We start from the raw sequence: 18406 nt of genomic DNA, 5'->3' as shown, positions 1-18406 counted from the left end.
CATCAGAGGCTAGAAGACCACCTGTCAGAGATATGGTAGAGAAGGTATGGGCTGAACTAAATGACCTCTGATGCTTTCTTGGTGATTCTGTAGCAATGCGTAGAGAGCCTTCTTACTATTTGAAATAGGGAGAGAAGGGACTGCTCCCTGCCAAATCAAGGAATGATGGACAATCTGCTGCCTGTTACTTGGACCCAAGAGCCCAACCTGGGATATCTGCCCACTGTGGTGATCTTCTCTGGTTGGCATGTACACCTACCCTCATTCCTGCACCAATATGGATCCTGTCTTTTTCCACAGTCCTTAATCCCCAGGGTCCAGACTGGTCTACTGGTGGAATGTGAATGAACTCTGGGGAGACCAGTATATGTGTCCGCCTATCTGTCAGCTGTGCTAAGCCCAGGCCTGGATGCTGGGGGATGGGGTAGGGGGCTAGGAGAGGGCATGAGGGTAGGAAAGGGAATTGGGAGTGTGTCAGAGGGAAATCTAGAAGGCAAAAGATCGGGATCACTGAGGAAGTTAGAGCTAGAAGGGGCTTTTTAATTTGGTACCTTCATTTCAGAGGTAAGAAAACAGGCTCAAAGTCACATGACTGATTAGTGGTATAGATGGGACTGTGATGTAGGACTCCTCTCTCTAGACCCTATAGCACGGTGGTTCCTACCCTCAGAGAACTCCTAATTTTATGGAGAAGTTATGCCACCAAGACTTCTAAAGGCAAAAAGGAATCAAAATGAATGGAAAGGCAGTGTAGTACAAGGAGTCAAGAGACCAGAGTTCTAGTCCTAGCTTTTGATCTTGTAACCTTGGGGCACCTCTTCCAGCACTGTGACCTTGGAGGAGTCACTAGACTCAACATGTATTACAACATGTATTAAATGAGGTGGTTGTACCCGATCATTTCTAAGTTTGCTTCCAGTTTTGACATTCCCCCAGTTATGAATACCATACCCACTTTGCACTTAATGCCGAACAAAGGATGGGCCTTCCTTTGTCCAGAGGCACTGCAGCTCTGCCGATACAGCACTGGACCTGGAAGCAGAGTTGCCTGGGTTCAGCTCTCCCCTCAGACACTCACCAGCTGTGTGACTGCAGGCCAGTTGCCTAACCTTTCTGAGCTGTAATAATAATAGCAGGATGATAATAATAGCACCTATCTAACGGGGTTGTTATGAAGAACAAAGGAGATAATACGTGTAAAGCAATTTGCAAGTCTTAAAGTTTTACATAAGTATTATTGCTGCTGCCACCCCTGCTGCTGTCACCACTGGAATACCAACACTGTTACCACCACCAGCAACACTACTACTACTACTACTACTACTACTACTACTACTACTACTACTACTATTACTGCTAACCACCAACACCAGTAGCTAGCTGCCTTTCCCTGGTGCCAATGGCAGGGGGCATTCTACTTCCCACAGTCATTTCCCCAAGAAAGATAGTACGGAATAAGCATAATGTGACTTAAGAGGCTGGACACAAGCAAGCCAAAGATTTGATCTTCTTGCTACCAACACATATAGAAGAATTAATAACCTTTTCTAAACTTTCCACCTTTCTAGTATCACTGATGTGTCTTCTCTGTCTCTCTTTCTCTCTCCTCCCCAACCCTTACCAACGCCCTATTCCCTTTCCTTCTCATGATCTTCACCTCCTCACTGGTCCTCATTGACTGCTCCTCCTCCTTCCCCTCTGCCCCTGCCTCCCCCTCCCCATCACCATTACCTCTACTCTCCCTTCCTCCTCCTTCTCCCCTGACACCTTCATCCCATTCCTCATCCCACACCTTGTCTCTAGCTTTCAGACCTTGAGGAAACAGATCTTCACTATGCAGAGCTGGATACCATTGCCCTGGAGTCCTCGCCTGGGACCAGGACCCCTATGCCTGGAGAGCTGGTGGAGTATGCCATCATCCAGTCACACTCAGGCTAACACATCTCCCTGTAGGCCTCCCCCCCACAGACTCTGGCCAACAGGTACCCAAACACAGCACCACCATCGTGCCTCTTCCATTCCCTTCGATCTGCTCCCTCCCCCCTGTTCCTATCATTCTGTTCCTGAATGGTGCCTTTTCCCATAAATGCCTGAGCTCCCAATGTGTCCCAGAGTGTGGCTCTCCCTGTTCTCCCCTGTTTGTGGAAGTTTTGAGGGCATTGAACATTGCCATGACCCAGCAATCTACCTGGAACAGGAGAGGGATTTGGCAATGGGAAGGTGAAAAGCGCAATATGGGAACTGGCAGGTATCTTGGAGTTCACCCAGATCCTCCTCCTCCTCTTCCTCCTCCTTTTCCTCCTCCACCTTTTTCTTCTTGAAATAGATCAAGAGAACTGAAGTTATTTACTCAAAGCCACACAATCTAAGAGGGGGCAGCTTGATACTGTTATCTTCAGTGGGTACCCTGACCACAGATAGTCTGACTTTCAAGAAGTCACCTGTGGGTACTCTTAGAATGTCAGGTCATTACCCAGAATTCCCATGTAATCAAATTCCCTCCTTATCCTAAGAAAAGTATAGACAAATCAGCTTCTTTCAGAGGTTTTTGCCTTAGTGATAGATAAACTGGGAAGTAGGAGAAGGAAGGGTGGGCAATCTCCAAAGACCCAACAGGAAAGTACAGGTTTATTGGTTTTATTAGATGGGGGGGGGGTAGAAGATAACTATTCCTCCTAGTCTGCTAGTGGCTTCTATGCCCTATGATATATCTACCCAGTGCCTAAAGGGAATAGTGTGACCTCCTCTTCAATATTTTCTGAATCAAGAGAGATGGCCTACAAGTTCTGAGTCCATTACTACAGAGAAGGCAGCACAAGGAAAGGTACCCCAATCTCTTGGTCTCCCTTAGAACTTTCATTTTCCTTAAGTCTCCAAATTATAATAGACCTGTCACCAGGTATACCACAAACTCACCACCTCCATCCATTTTACTCTTAGGGCTGGGGAACCTTCTGCCTTGAGGTCACATCTAGCCCTCTGAGTTCTCAAGTGTGGTCCTTTGACTGAATCCAAACAGCTCCCATGGGTATAATTATCATCCCTATGCAGATGACTGCCAGATCTATATGCCTAGCCCTGGTCTCTCACCTGAGCGCTAAAGCCTTGTCAGAAATGTCAAACTGAATGTCCCATAAACACCTCAAAATTAATATTTCCAAAATATTTCCAAAAACTTGTGATCTTTTCCCCCAAACCACCTGTCTTCCAAATTGCCCTGTTTCTGCCAAAGGCAACACCATCCTTCTAATCACCCAGGTTTGCAACCTCAGTCTTATTCCTGAGTCTTCTCTCAGTCACTCCACATATCCAAAAAGTTGGCAATCTCATCAGTTCTCCCTTGATAACATCTTCTGCATCAGTGTCCTTCTCTCTACTAACACAGCTACCATCCTACCTCAGACCCTCCTCACCCCTTGCCTTGACTCCAGCAATAACCTCCTAATTGGTTTCCCTACCTCAGTTTCTCCTTGTTCCAATCCATCCTCTATAGAGCTGCCAAAGTGATTTTCCTAAAGGGTAGGTCTGCTATGTCACTCCTCTATTCAATAATGACTAATTACTGCCTTTTGGCTCTATTATCAAATATAAACTCCTCTATATGTTTTGGGGGGGTTGTTTTTTTGCTTTTTGAGGGGGAAGACAGGGCAATTGGGGTTAAGTGACTTGCCGAAGGTCACATGGATAGTAAGTGTTATGTGTATGAGGTCAAATTTGAACTCAGGTCCTCCTTCACTCCAGGGCTGGTGCTCTATTCACTGCACCACCTAGCTGCCCCCTCCATATGGTTTTTAAGCCCTTTACCAAGGAGTTTTGCTATGCATTACTCCTATTTCCACATTTGGTGATCCAATCAAACAGTGACATTCCCACTGTTCCTCTCACAGGACACTCCATCTCTATTCCATGTCTTTATACTGACCATTCCTGGAATGCACTTTTTCCTTAACTGCATCTCTTAGAAGCCCTCATTTCCCCCAAGAACTGTCCTCTATGTGAATCCTTTCCTGGTTTTCTCCCCTTCCCATTTGTTAGTGTATTTTCTCCAAAAAATTACCTTGTATTTGTTTTTGTATATATTTATATATGTATCAGTTTTCTCCCCAATAGACTTCAAGCTCCTTGAGGGCAGGAACCATTTTGTTTTTGTCTTCATATTCCAATTCTATAGCACAGTGCCTGACACATAGTAGGTACTTAAAAATCCTTGCTTATAGTGCTGGAAGGAAATTTAGAGAGCACCAAGATCTTCATTTTGGGGCAGTGAGGTGGCACAGTGAATAGAGCACCAGCCCTGGAGCCAGGAGGACCTGGGTTCAAATACAGTCTCAGACACCTAACATGTTTACTAGCTATGTGACCTTGGGCAAGTCACTTAACCCGAATTGCCTTGCCTTCCTCCCTAAAGTAATAGTAATAATAATAAAGATCCTCTTTTTACAAATTAGGAATAAAACCTAGAGATGTTAAGTGTTTCACCTGAGGACTTCAAGGCAGTGCTAAGCCCATTGGTCTTAAACCAGATCTGGGGAAAGAAGCACATAGAATCACCAGATATACACCCATAAAGGACCTTAGAGATGGCCCAGTTTGCCCTTTCATTGTGCAGATGAGGAAATTGAGGGCCAGAGAGATTTAGTGACTTTCTCACAGGCATTCAGGTAGTAAGGAGAAGAGCTGACATTGTAATTCAGGTAGTCTGATTGCAGATTCAATGCTCTTTTTTTCCTTCCAGTAGATTGGGTGAAAGGATAGGGGAGAAAAACAGAAAATGGAAGGCAAGTGGAGAGAAAGACCAACCAGAAAAGATATGGCATTTCTCTGGGTCACCAAATGGAGGCTTGTGAGCAAGAGGTTATACAGGAGGCTGAGTTCTCTAGAGAGTCGTGGAAAGAACTGGACCAAAGAGATGCACAGGGCAGTCATAGCTGGAGCTTGGAGTAAGCGCTCCACCCATCAGCCACAAGCTCCTGATTGGCCAGCTTTACCTTACTTACCCTTTCTCCTGATGAACTTTTTCCTCTGCTTATCCCTGCATAATGTACCTGATATTTGTATAGCAGTGTTTCAAGCTACTTTCACCTGTATTATCTCATTCACACCTGAAAAAGTTCTTGTTGTGTAGGGCAGAAATCATCAAACCCAATAAAATGATGGGGAGGCTATATAGTCAGAAAGCCAGAACAAGAGTCCAAGCTTCCTAACTCCTAGTTCAGTGGTCTTTCCTTTACAACATGCCACCCTCCATCCTGATCCACAGCAGTAGTCCTCAAATGCTTAGGAAGGTGACTGGAGGGGGACAAGATTGAAGCCAAAGTCCCCACTTTCCCCTCAAAACTGATCAGGACCCCACTAGATCCTACAAAGCCTTTTTGGGAGAACTGGGCTTCAGAGATAGACACTATAGAAAAGAAGGAAAGATTGAGGAATGGGCACAGATTTTCCTGCCAAGGAAAGACCATTAATCCCATAAATTCTCATTTGGAAGCCCTCCCAGTCTCACTAAAGTATCCCATTGGTCACAGGGAACTGAGCCAACATAAAACTAGGAGTGCCTGACTGAGACACCAATCTTACCTTGCCCACTCTCCCCTTTCCCAGACATTCCCACCCTCAGATGGGCTTGAGAACCAATATCCCTGGTAGGATGAGGGAAACCTTCTGGATCTAATGTCAGCTCGGGATAAATCCATGGAGGACTAGACAATAGTTCATAAAGGGAAGCCTGGGGAAGGAAGGGTTAGTGGACAGCACAGTATGCCCTCACTAACCAAAAGTGCTAATGTGGTTTTAGGCTGCATTAAGGAAAGAATAGAAGCTCACACAAGAACAGGAGAAATTCTGCAGGGCACTGTTCTTATTGGACCACATCGGGAGTGGCTGGACCACCTCCAGAGTTACCATGCTCAGTTTGGAGGTACATTCTGAGAAGAACACTTCCAAAATTGCGGAATGTCCAGAGAAAGGCACCCAGGATAGTGAGAGGACCCCAAACTATGCCATGAGTGGATCAGTCAAGAGAACTGGAGAGATTTAGACAGAAGAGACTTAGGAGGGACATGATAGGTATCTTTCAGTATTTTTTTGTTATGTGAAAAGTGATTATGTTAGAGAATTAGAGACATTCTGCTTGGCCTGAGAAAACAGAAGCGGAATCAAATGGGTACAAGTGGTAAAGAGGAGATTTAGGCTCAATCAAGAGAAAATCTCACAACTAGGAGAGCTGTCCAAAAGTGAACTGGGCTGCTTTGACAAGACTTGACATTTCTAGCCCTGGAAGTTTTCAAACAGGCAAGATGATCACTTGTTGGCATTGTCAAAGGGAGGATTTGGGTATTCACAGTCGGACTGGGTGGCCTCTGAGGTCCCTTCCTACAATGAGATTCTATGTGTAGTCTATATCTAAAATTGAACATCTTTTATTTCTATAACAAATTGGCCTGTATACTCAGAAACCCTGGCAAGTTCAGCACCTTCTGAACAGTGCTGTGGATGCCCAGCTGAAGTGTTAGCCCAGGAAGCAGAAAGCGAAGAGTTTTCTGGGGTTGAGTATATCTATCTAGGACCTTTCTTCGGTGTCCGGGGACCCGATTTTCCACTTTAGGGGTGAAGGGTAGCCGCAAGAGAAGAAGCTGAGGGAAGAAGGAGGAGGGGAAGTTGCTGATCTGGGAATTGTTGCTCCTCCTGCTAAACAGCTTAATCAGCCAACTCCTTGGGCCCCCTCCCCACCACGTGTTTTTACTTGCTTGCCTGTCACGGCTGGACACGGCTGTCAGAAAGGAACAGGTGCTGGCCTGTTCCCCCTCTCTGGCCTCTACCACTCAGATCCCCTCCCAGCCCAGGGTCTAGGGTACAGGGGGAAAGAAAAGACAACATGCTATCACAGGGTCAAGAAAAAAACATCAGATTTCTTCCAACTCTAATGTTCAACAATTCTATAAATTGATTATTATAAGGAAAAGCTTCCTAATTATGAGAGTTGTCTGCAGGTAGAAAGAGCTGCCTTAGGAAGGTCACTGAAGGACTCCAAGAGAGGCATGGGTGACCTCATGTCAGGATGCTAGAGAGGCTGTATAAATTAGACTCTCCGCAGTCTCTTATGGGTTTGAGGTTCCCTAAATCTAAGAGGAGGTCACAGTCTGTGAGAGCCTCACCCCATATACTGACTCTTCACTGTTTACTTCTGGAAAAAAAAAAACACCTTTCTGGGTGATTCGGTATCTTTGATGAGCCTTTACCTTAAAACAGATGTTATAAGCTCAATATCACTGGGTCCCTGCACAGGACAATAAATCCACCATACCCTTACTGATTGCTGGGAATAGAGACAGCCTAGTGTGGTGGGGAAAGCACTGGACCTAGAATCAGAGGATGTGGATTCAAGTCCTAGTTCTGCTGCTTTGTACCCATGAGACTATGGGCCACTCGCTCACCTTACCTCTAGGTGAGGTTGCCTCGTTAAAAAAAATAAGTAGATGGGTTCTAGGGTTCCTTCCAAGTCTATAATCTATGATTATAAAAACCTAAGGAAGGAAATGAGCGAAGTGAGTAGTCACAGCCCACAAGAAAGTGGACAACGAGCCTGGAAGCTAGAAGATTCAGTAGGGACTATCCAAGGGACGTTTAGGGGGAAGGGGAGAGGTTTGGCCAGCTGTCTGGGAAAATGGACTCCAATTCTGTAGCTATATTGTGTGCCCTGAAATCCATTTTCTGGTCCTCCTTTGGATGAAGCAGGAGCAAAAAGAATTGGGCAGAATCCGTGGAGGTCTGGGGGCTAGGGCTAGGAATCCATAGAAACTGCCACAACCATAACAACACTTTTTTTTCTCCTTTCCCTTTCACTGACTATTCTCATTTTGTCCTTCTTTATCCTGCTATATTTTTATTGTTATTGTTCTATTTTTCTATATTTCCCTCTACTCCCACACCCATCACACTCTATACACATCTTCCTTTTTAACCTAATATGTCTCCCCCACCCCCTTTCTTTTCCCTCCTCTTCACCTATAACCCCTTCTCATTTCCATCATCCATAATCCTGTTTTCCTTTTTGCCAGGTTTTATTTCCCTCTTTCTCTTTCATCCTTTCTCTCTCTCTCTCTCTCTCTCTCTCTCTCTCTCTCTCTCTCTCTCTCTCTCTCTCTCTCTCTCTCTCTCTCTCTCTCTCTTCAATCCTCTCTTCCCAATCTCTTTTTTCTCTTTCTCTCCCTATCTCTTTTTCTCATTCTTTCTTTATCTAAATCTTCCTTTGTCCCTTTCTCCCCCTCTCCCTTTTTCTCTCCCTTTCCTCTTTCCCCCTTTCACTTTCTACTTCTTCTTCTCATCTCTCTTTCCTTCCAATCCTCTCTCCCTCCCCCTTTGCCTCTCTCGCCCATCACCATCTGCCTCAGTGCTCTTTATTCCTCTCCCCCTCCTTCTTCCCCTCCCTCTGGCTGCTCTGCTCTGTCCATTGAAGTCCTTGGTTTGCAGAAGCTAAGACTTCAAAAGAAGATCAAAGCCTAGTATCCCCCATCAAAGACCCCTGCTCTGCCAGGAGCAGCCCCTCCTCCACTCCATCCCCTAGGCCAGACACATAATTCTCCCAGACAGGCCAATGGTCCTTCTTTCCAGTGCCCATTAGAGCCCATTTCCAGGCCAACAGGGCCAGAATAAGAGACAAAGCAGTGGAAAAAGTCACTTCACTCTTAGAATCATAGAATTTTTGGAAGAGCCCTTAGACATCCTCTGATCCAGCAGTGTTAGACTCAGATAGAAATGGGTCCCTGCAGACAGCATATTGACTTTGTTGTTGTTGTTTAGTCATACCCAACTCTTCATGACCCCATTTGGAGTTTCTTTGGCAAGGGTCCTAGAATGGTTTGCCGCTTCCTTCTTCAGCTCATTTTGCAGATAAAGAAACTGATGCAAACAGGGTAAAGTGACTTACTTGCTCAGGGCCGCACAGCTGATATTTGAGGTCATATCTGAACCCAGGAAGATGAATCTCTCTGATTCCAGGCCCAGCATTCTATCTACTGCACCTCCCAGCTGCCAACATATTGACTTAGAAAATCACAAATTAACATTATGCTGTGTCATATTTTTATTTAGTTTCCCAATTACATTTTAATCTTGAATTTCACAGGCTACAAATCTGACACCTCTGAAAATCCAATTCTCTCATTTTACAGATGAGGAAACTGAGGTAAACAGATGAGAGGTAGATCAACTTAGTCAGGAAGTTCTGCTCCTAAGGTTTCTAGTTTAAAAACTCCATCAGTTGGGGACGGCTAGGTGGTGCAGTGAATAGAGCACTGTCCCTGGAGTCAGGAGGACCTGAGTTCAAATCCAGCCTCATACACTTAACACAAAACTAGCTGTGTGACCTTGGGCAAGTCACTTAACCCCAGTTGCCCTACCTTCCCCCCTCCAAAAAGCAAAAACAAAAACTCCATCAGTGAAAACTCAACCACATAGCTCCACACCTGTCCACCCTCAACCCCTAGCCTTTTCCCCTAGTACAAAGGAAAGACCCCTCTGGGAGTCAGAGGACTTGGGTTTGTGCCCTACAGGACTGCATTTGTGATTTTGAGCATTTTGCCTCCCTGTGCCTCAGTTTCCTCATTTGAAAAATGAGGGGAGTAGACTAGATGATCTCTGAAGTCTCATTCTGCTCTAGAGCTATAAGGCTATGTTTCTCAGGCCTGGAAAGAGGGTGGAGCTCCTTGGAAGGAACTCTGGAGTTTGTCTCCAAAGAATGAGGCTGTGGAGTAGGGGTGGACGGGGAAGGAAGAGGGGTGTCTCTCCCTATTAAATAGAATCTAGAGAATCAACCCCTGCCCCAGAGACCTGGAAGCTGGGTGGATACAGGGAGTATCAGGAAGATAATGCCACCCTCTGCAGGGGCCTTTCCCCCCTGGAGGCTGGGTTAGTTTGAGCACCTCTGGAGGATTGTCCTGCTGTGTCCCTGAGTGAGCAGGGACTATTAATAGCGGTCTCTTTCATTCTTACAGCATTTTTCCCTCCAGAAGAGGCTTACCTTAACATCTATCATCTCCTTTCATCCTAGTCCGGAGGGGGGAGGCAGCGATTATTCACCCCTTCCCAAGTTATAAATGGAGAAACAGAAGCCCAGAGAGGTCAACAGAGCCGAACAAAGTCAGATCAGCTCATCAGATTTAGGACCGAGATGAGAGCCCAGGCTTTCTGACTCGGTCCCAAAGAGTGAGGAGGAGGGGGAGGATGGTGATAGGTATTTATAGGGCATTTTAAGGCTTATAAAGTATTTTATGCACTACCTTGTTTGACTCTCCTCACAGCCCTGCATGATAGATACTGAGAATATGAATTTCCCCATTTTACCAAGTGGGCAACTGGGGCTCAAAGAAGTTAACTGACTTACCCCAGGTCACACAGCTAATAAATCTTATGGCCTGAACCCCCAATCCAGGTCTTTTGAATTCAAGTTCAGTGGTATTTCTTGGGCCTTTTCCTCATAGCCTGGGGCTTGCTAGATGGAAGTAGCAGCTCTCCCAACCCCCAACCCCCTTATCTCTGCATGAGACCCTGTTTGCCACATTCTAGGTACAGGGCAAAATAAGCAGTGCTCACCCAGGACAGGTCTGTCCTCTTTCTCTTTTCTGTGCCTGTCTCAACTGCTTTCTCCTCTGTATCAATAAATCATTGGCTACATTTTGCTTTTGATATTTTTAAAGCCTGGCTTTACAATATTTGTCGGTGTAGAGAAAAGGGCCTAAAGTGGGCAAGCTTGGGGAGGGTCTCAGCTTCACACCATCCCCTGCCATTGGGCCCAAGGAGCCCCTGTACACAATGAGTATGGCTGATTTTGCCCAGACCAGGAAGGAGATAGGTGAGGGGGGTGGGGGGGAACAGAAGACAAATCTCCCTTGGGTAGCCAGGAGAAACAAACACCATCAAAAATGTATTAGGGAGAGTGTGATTCTTACAAAGAACTGAGCAGCTCTAAGCCAGTGCAAGGCCTTTCTCATCACCACATCCAAGGGGACTTTGATTTCCCTTCCCTTTCCAAGGAAGCTTTTTGCCTCCCAGTTCTCCCCAGGCCTCTGGAGTTGCATGGAGGGGAGGTCCCAGTGTTAGAGCCAGAGGGAAAAGAGGGCAGGCGGCTTCAGGGACAAGGTGTGGTAGTGCAAAGGCAGCACAGTGTTATCAGATACCTGCTGGCTCTGGCCCCCAAGATCCGGGTTCAAATCTCTGTGTCATCATTTGCCCCCCACACCCACCCTCGTTTGGCCCTGGGCAAGTCATTTCTCATTTTTCATAGGTTCTTGGAACTGGAAGGCCTATAGATGACCATTTAGTCCCATACCCTAATTTTTCAAGCGAAGAAAAGGCAGAGAGGGGGGTGTGATTTTCTCAACATCAACCAACCAGAGTGAGGCTTGAGCTTGGGTCCTTCGATTCCAGGTTGTTCCAGGGTCCTCTCCACCATAGCATGAAGCCGAACCATACTTTGGTTCCCTTATCTCCAAAAAGAAGGGGCAGGACTGGGTGGCCTCCAAATTCCTTTGTAGCTCTCTAAGATGCTGTGAGCCTTCTGCAAGTTGCAAGCAGTAATTTGAGGTGGGGCTCAGGAGCTGAGAACAGGCTCTTTCTCCATTCCACACCAGTTTGCCAGGGACCTGCCCCACCCTTCTTTTGAGAAGTCTGGACTTGGGGAAGGGGGGGGGGCAGTAGGAGGGAGGAGTGCTCTGAGGTGAAGAGCAATATCAAAAAGGCTTTTACCCCTGCCCACAGGGACTCAGAGCTAATCAGAGCAGGATCTCCCCCTGGTGGGCACCATTGGAACAACAAGGGTGAAGCTTCAGCCCTGGCTTGTTGGGTCTTTGAGGGACACACATGGAGCTGGGGCATCAAGGGATCTCATTCTGAGCAGAGCAGCAGCAAAGACACAGAGATACCCACATCCTAGACTCCTGCCTAGGGGCAGAACAGAGCACCTGCTCGGGGCCACTGCATTTATGGAGACCACCTCACCTTGCTCCATAGCTGGCTCCCACAGACCTGATTAAGACTTCAAAGGAAATAGTCTTTTTTTTCTTTCTTTTAACAATGATAGGGTTCGAGCCTGGAAGGCACTTTAGAAATTATTTAGTCCAATCCTCTCATTTTACATACTAAGAAACTGAGGCTGAAGGAAGTTAAACCACTTGCTTAATTAAAGTCACATAGATTGTAACAGAGCCACAATTCAAATATGGACCTTTTGGGCCCCAAACCCAGAACACTTTCCTTACATGATACTCACTGTCTCCCCCTTTCACTCCCTGGCATGTTTGCACCAAATTCCTTACCCTCATCTCTTCTCTTCCCCACAGGATTCTGGGATGAACCTGCCTGTCATCCTGGCCCCCTGGGAAAAGCTGAGCTGCCTATGAAGGCCAGTCTCTGGGACATATTCTCCACCTGTCTCCCTCATTGAACCACCTTCTGGCTGAACCCTCACAGCTTTTATCCCAGCCCCCAGCGTCTCAGGTTCCTTATATTTGTCTTAAGGAGCAATATATCTGGAACAAAATCACCACTCCCCCTTCCTACTATGACCAAGTGGCTTTCATATTGCTTCCATTCACCTTTCTCGGCACTTCATGCCTCAGTGCCATTCCAGTTCCCTCAGGATATGTCTCTATTCCTGTCTCAACCCTTGAAGGATTTCTTAGACTCCCCTTTCTTCCCCATGTGAGATTACAAGAGTGTGGGTAATGAGTTGAGCATGTATGTGTAAGTCTATGGGTATATGTGGATAGTTTTGTGCGAGAGCATGTTTGAATGAGGCCCCCATCCCCTAAAGGACCACTGAAGGCTGTCTGAACTGTCTCTCTCCTGTCACTTCACTGCTGACTCCAGACAGAGCACAGACCACCAGAAGCTTCTGCCTGGCTCCCTGGGGATACTTCCAGACTCTTCTGCTAGGTCACTGATTTTTCTGCTCAGAAGACAACTGCAATGAAGGGAGTAGACCTCAGTCAACAAGACACTCCTTTCCTGCCTTGGAAGCAGAGCAAGGAAGAGGCTTAGACCTCAGCCCTCTGGATCAGTTATAACATGGAGTCAACAGAAGAGAACTTTCTCTTCTTGAGAGGCAGGCCAACCTTGAGAAGGAACAGCTTCTAGACTTTCAGTCATCCCCAGGTCCAAACCTCAAAAGGCTTCATTGAGTGAACCAGGTCTCTGGTGTTGGGATCCAGATTGAGCCTGGAAGGGAATCTGTGATTTCTGTTCATTTCTCAAAGCCAGAGTTATACTAACTGGATATCAGCTACAATTCAGCATGGGGCATCACAAGATGCCTAGAGGGGGCCCCCAGTGTGTTCATGCAGACCTACTATTTGTTACATGTAAAAGTGTCCTGTCTCCTCCTAAGATTAGGAAGAAGCCAACATAGGAAGCCAATGGATAGAGGAGCTGGGGCCACCAGGGACAACTTCAGTTGCCGTCTCCCATGGTCCCAAGGCCTTTAGCTGTCTGGCCTATTGAACAAGGGGTGTCTTTTATCTCTGAGAGTAACCATCTTCTGAGGACCCCAAATCCACAGGCCTAGCCCTTGATATGTCTCAGAGGATCACCAGGCATGGTCAAAGGGCATCCAGAAAAGCTAGACCCAACAGGCTTCTGGTCCCATCATTGTTTCTGTCCCTCTTTTCCCCCCTGCTCCCCAACCATCAAGAGCCCTTATTCACACTACCTCAGTTGTGTCTCCAGGAAGCCAGCAGACTCTCCAAGGGGCCATAGGTGTGAACTAGCCAGTAGAATGTCAGAAGCTTCAGCACAGAGTGCTAGCCCCCTGCTCACCTCTGGACAGAAGATAAAGCACAAAGCAGAGTGGTGCTAGACAGTCCTCAGAAGCCTGGTGTGAGGGTAAGAGCATCTGACGGAGTCAGAAGACCCATGTCCTAGTCTTGGCTCTGCTACTAACTGGCTGTGTGACTTTGGACAAGTCACTTCACTCCTTGGTCCTCCATCTCCTCCTCTGCAGAATGGAGGTGTTGGCCTTGTAGCTCGTTTGATGATACTCTAAGTCAGTGAGAAAAATGTAGCAACATCAAACACAGACAGTGGCAGGGGGGTGCTATTAGCTCAGGAAAGTTTCTGGCTCTCTAAAGGGGTGAATGTTCAAGACTGAGGTGTCCTCCACAATGCAGGTGGACTATTTTTCCAGGATGACTCAGAGGAAACCAGGACCACATGGTCCAACCCAAGATGAGAACCAAGGCTTGGGGGCAAGTGAACTGAAGAAGAGACCTTGGCCACAACAAACAGAAGGCCTCATAGAATTCAAGAGGAGCTGGGGTAGCGGTGAATGCCCCCCCTCTCCCACATAGACACCTGGAACCCATTCCCACAATCCTTCAGTCTACATCCTTGCCACACTGCTGATCAGATCTCCATTCTAATCTCTAAGTCCAGCAATTTATAACGTGGAAAAGATGGACACCAGTCTCCCTCTACCCTTCCATTAATAGTACACATGTAAGTGAACCCTTGAAAGGAGAGATTTACACAAGTAAGTGGACCCCTGAAAAGAGAGATTTAGCCCTCGGGTCCTCTGTCACATACCTTAGGAACATATAAAAAGAGATGATCACTAGGAACCTGTAAGGCTTCACTAAGATAAAGTCATGCCAGGCTAACCTCACTTCTTTTTTTGTTAAAGTTTTGTTAGCATTACTAATAGACCCAGGGAATACCACAGATGTGGTATATAGCTAGACTCCAGCAAGACATTTGACAAGGTTTCTCACCATATCATTTTGGATAACAGAAAAATGTGGACTAGATGACAGGACACTGACATGAACTGCTGAATGGTTGAATGCCCAACCCACAAGGGGTGTCCAAAAGACTGATAGCAGCCTAGAACTCTGACTTTGGTCCCATCTTCTTCAACATTTTTAATTGGTGATTTTAATGAAGAGATTCACAAGGTAGACATGGAACATGCTTGTCAAGTTTCCCTGTGACAGAATTAGGAGAAATAGCTCATGTGTTGATTTGATTCAACAAATGTTTATCAAATACCTACCATTTGCAGTGCATACTCTCCATCCGTAAACTCAACTCTTCCAATCACTACTCCATCGATGAGTCACCTAGGTCATAGGGGCGACATAAAACTTAGAGGGTAAAGACAAGATTGTATTTAACAGATGCATAAAGGAGATGCTAGATTGTGTAGGGCTCCAAATGTCAAGCAAAGGGGTGGAACTTTACTTGGTAGGCAGTCACTTCAGATTTTTGAGGAAAGATAATTCTGGCAGCAGGAAGGTTTAATAAGAGACTAGTGCAGAGTACAGATGTGTAGTAAAGAAGGTGTCCACTTGGAAAATGGCAGTGGAAGTAGGGAAGAAAGGATGTGAGGGATAAGGATGATGGGGACATGATATTGAAAAAACTTGGTAATTCATTGGTTATGAAAGGTGAAATTGAAGGAACATCAAAGATAATGCCAAGGTTTCAATAGGAGATTGAGAGAACAGTGCTGCCATAAAGAGTTTTCCAGGAGCAGCCAGCAATGCAGTGAATAGAGCACCGACCCTGGAATCAGAAGGAGCTGAGTTCAAATTCAGCCTCAGACACTTGACACTTATTAGCTGTGTGACCTTGGGCAAGTCACTTAACACCAATCACCTTGCCTTCTCCCCTCCAAAAAAAAAATGAGTTTTCCTTAGGTTAGTGAGGTCCAAGGTAGGAACACACTAGTGTCTGATTTAAGTGGTAAAAAGAAAGAAGGCATTGGAACTAAGCAGGTTGAGGAATAGCATGGTCAGGGTGTTACAGTGATCATCAGGATGAATGTTGAGTTTTCAGAAGATGATATCTGGCCATCTGAGCAAGGAGAGAATGACCTCAAGATTGGGTAGATAATTGCAACAAGATTAGAGAGAAGGCAATGTAAAATAGATTACATGAACTTTGAAAGGTATGATGGTGTATCCCCACAGGGGTCTGACTCATTATACTGATTAGTGACTGGGAGCAGAGGAAGGGAAGGATGTGAGTCTGAAGGAAGGGCTCTGAATGAGAAGCAGAGAGAGCACAAAGTGGGCCAGGTCAGGAAACTGGGTTTCCGTGGAACATAAATTCCAAGGGACTCCAGAATGGCAGACTGTTTGGGTGGCAAGGGATTCTAGGGTGAGTTGGAAACAAACACAGCCAGGAAAGTCAGTACCAGCTCAGAAGGTAAGATATAGGGAATGCAGGAAATGAGTATATCTGACTCCACATGTCTCCACAAAAAAAAATCTTTGCCCTGTAGTGACAGATAATGACAGATACCTGTGTTTTCCAAATTAGTTGACCCCAAAGTTTTAAATGGAATGTAGAATGCTGGTGTTCTAGGGGACGGCACATGAGAGAACTTATCCTACTACAGTACTGTGATGCTCATGTTTATGGTAACTGTTGAGTGACAAACGGTTGGAAGTCAAAAAAGATTTTGACAGATTGGAACAATGGACCACATTTAATAAAAATGAATTTAATTGAAATCAATGTAATGATCTACATTTCTGGTGTTTGGTTTCAGGGTTTGTTTGGTTTGGGTTTTTTTTTTTTTAATCAATTGCATAAATACAGACCGGGAAAGACAACTTAATAGTAGTTCATGTGAAGAAAAAAAAAAAAGACACATGAGGGTTTTAATTTACCACAATCCATCAATAATCAATCAGTTACCTAGTATGTGTCAGGTTCAGTGATAGGTGACAGGAATATAAAAATAAAGTCAAAACTGTGTCCTCAGAGGTACAGGGGAGACATATACATTACTAAATATGGTTATCTCTTCTACATCTTGGGGGTTACAGCAATGGCACCCCCACAATCTGCTTAAATTTTTTGCTCTACCTTCATACCAGAAAAGAAGTCTGAATTATTATGGTATTAAAAGATAAAATAGGGATGGCTAGGTGGTGCAGTGAATAGAGCACCACCCCTAGAGTCAGGAGGACCTGAGTTCAAATCCATCTTCAGACACTTAACACCTACTAGCCATGTGACCTTGGGCAAGTCACTTAACCCCAATTTTTCTGCCCTACCCCTCCAAAAATAAAGCAAAAAAAATCTTAAAAAAAAGATAAAATAAGTTGATATTATATAATACTACACATATATTTTATGCATTTATGAGTTTCTAAACTTTTCATGTGTCATCTGTTGGCATTTAATACAAACTTATGTGCTGCACCACCATACATCTAAGCATATAAATACAAAATAGATTCAAGGCAAATTTGGGGGTTATGGTAGAAGCACTAGTAGCTGGGAGGGTTGGGGAAGAGCTCATGAAGAAAGTGGCCATTAAGCTGAGTCTTAAAGGAAACCAGGAATTCCAAGAGGCAGAGGTGAGAAGGGAGGACATTCCAGGCATGGGAACATCTAGTGTTAAGATACAGAGGTGAAAGGAGGGTCCTATTTGAGGAATAGCATGAAGACCAGGCTGGCTGGACCTTAGAGTATGTAAGGGAAATAATGGATAATAAAGTTGGGGCCAGGTTTGGAAGAGGTTGTTTTTTTTTTTTTTAAGCAATCGGGGTTAAGTAACTTGCTCAAGGTTACACGGCCAGGTGTTTCTGGGTGGGTGCTAAGTGTCTGAGCCCGGGATTCAATCTCCAGGTCTTCTCAACACTGGAGCCGGTGCTCTTACTCTCTGAGCCACCTGGCCGCCCTTTGGAAGAATTTTAAACACCAAATGGAGGAGTTTATATTTGGTCCTAGAGAATATAGGGAACCACTGGAGTTTGTTAAATGGGGGGAGAGTAGTAGTATGTATGATGTGACGTGGTCAGACCTAAACTTTAGGAAAATCACTTTGGCAGCTATGTGTAGCACAGATTGGAGTAGCAAGAGACTCAAGGCAAAGAGACTAATGAGAAAGTAGGGTGGGGATTGTGTGTGAGTAAAGAGAAGAGGACAGATGAGAGAAATGTTGTGAAAGTAGAAAAGACAAATTTTAGCAACTGAGTGGATATGTAGGGTGAGTGAGAATGAGGAATCAAGGATGATGCCAAAGTTACAAATCTGGGTGACTGGAAAGATGGTATTGTCCTTGGCAGTAATAGGGAAGTTCAGAAGAGGGGCAGGTTTGGGGAGGAAAAGTGATGAGTTCTATTTTGGAAATGATGAGTTTGAGGAGTCCGTGGAACATTCAGTTCAAAATGTCCAATTGGCAATTGGAGATGCACCACGAGAGCTCTGGAGAAGAACTGGGGCTAAGTTGTGGGAGACATCTCCATAGAGATGAAAATTAAACCAGTGGGACCTATTGAGGTCATCAGCTCAGTATGAGTCAACATTGTGATATGCTTCCTAAAAAAAGAAAAAATGAAGAATAAAAGTGATTATTATCTTAGGTTGTGTTGAGTTCAAGGGAAGCCATAGTTCTACTCTG

General features: G+C 45.4%; 1 long non-coding RNA gene across 1 annotated transcript in view; it reads right to left on the bottom strand.

Annotated features, from left to right (window-relative positions):
• LOC138147542 (uncharacterized) overlaps positions 1-11552 on the bottom strand; it is a 30620-nt gene extending 19068 nt beyond the window's left edge. The window contains exon 1 of the long non-coding RNA XR_011164840.1: positions 11389-11552. This is a non-coding gene — a long non-coding RNA (uncharacterized lncRNA). The remainder of the gene's footprint in view (positions 1-11388) is intronic.
• Positions 11553-18406: the final 6854 nt, after the last annotated feature.

Source organism: Petaurus breviceps, unplaced genomic scaffold (assembly GCF_028583685.1).
Source record: "Petaurus breviceps papuanus isolate PSGF00001 unplaced genomic scaffold, PetGlider_PUasm1.0 90804, whole genome shotgun sequence".
Classification (NCBI taxonomy): Eukaryota; Metazoa; Chordata; class Mammalia; order Diprotodontia; family Petauridae; genus Petaurus; species Petaurus breviceps.
This window is presented reverse-complemented; position numbering and strand designations above follow the sequence as displayed.